The following is a 1155-nucleotide window of genomic DNA, read 5'->3' as shown; positions in this document are numbered from 1 at the left end:
TAAGCAAAGGTCTTTCCTTGTTTTGTTTTGGGAAGCGCTGAATGTGTATCGTATCATACAGACAAAAAAATAATATTTCGAATGCATTTTAGCCGAGAAAACAGCAGAAAGATTAGGTATTTTACCCTATTATGACGGGAAAAGTTGTCAGCAGACAGCTACGGGACTCGAACCCGCACCTCTCTGATACCGGCTTCCAAAAACAAACAAACAAAAAAAAGAGTGTTTACATATGTTGTTGCATCTCAAATAAGCTATGTATTTAGCGTGTAATTTGGCAGAGATTGTTGTTAGCGGGCAGTTTAGTTTAATGGTACAGTACTCAGCCAGTATCTGAGGGTTACATGTTCAATTCCCAAGGATGTGTAGGAATGTATGTGTAGATATGTGTGTTTACGGGTGGATGTATTTATATATGTATGTTTGAACATATATGCATGTAATAGGGTTTGTAAAAGGATTTGACAGTGCCTATGACTATAACTACGGCCACTCTAATATCCATGTAAAATATGAGAGGTTTTTGTCGCATCCTGTATGTATATGTGTATGTATGCTTGCACGTTTATGTATAAATTGCAGCAAAAGACATAAGATGATGTCGAATTGTAGGTAAAAGAAAACATATCAAACATTAAAATATTTCACGTATAGATGGAGCTGTACAATATCCTCGGGATTCCTACCTGGAATTATTAACAGCTGTATTTTTAAGATGCGCAACAAAAGACAAGAAATGATGTCGAAGTGTAAGCAAGAGAATAAACATCTAAACATAATTCCTCTGCCTATCAACAACAAATAAGCTTTAAAACCACCTTGGTAACAAACAAAAGTTGTAATTTCCGATCTATCACATACACTGACAAATGACTACCTATGTCAAACACCAATGGAATAGAATTTTTGGTGCATCTTAGTCGTTTGCAAATAAATCTAAAATTGGCTGTAATTTTCCTAAAGCTGTTTTACAAGGTCAACTGACCAACGGCTAATATGAGAAATGAGTGGCTTATTGGAAAGCAATACCTTGAAGAACATGACATTAAGAAGAAACTCTGGTGTGTACCGAGGATACACACACACTCACACACACGCGCAATGCATAAAAGCATATAAACTTACACCTATCTATCTATATACATATACATATAT

The 1155-nt window shown here is 35.5% G+C and overlaps 1 protein-coding gene across 1 annotated transcript in view; it reads left to right on the top strand.

The window, feature by feature from the left end:
• LOC106870463 (cadherin EGF LAG seven-pass G-type receptor 1) overlaps positions 1-1155 on the top strand; it is a 143646-nt gene that overhangs the window by 120884 nt on the left and 21607 nt on the right. The window lies entirely within an intron of this gene.

The sequence above is a fragment of the Octopus bimaculoides genome, chromosome 7, assembly GCF_001194135.2.
Source record: "Octopus bimaculoides isolate UCB-OBI-ISO-001 chromosome 7, ASM119413v2, whole genome shotgun sequence".
Classification (NCBI taxonomy): Eukaryota; Metazoa; Mollusca; class Cephalopoda; order Octopoda; family Octopodidae; genus Octopus; species Octopus bimaculoides.
This window is presented reverse-complemented; position numbering and strand designations above follow the sequence as displayed.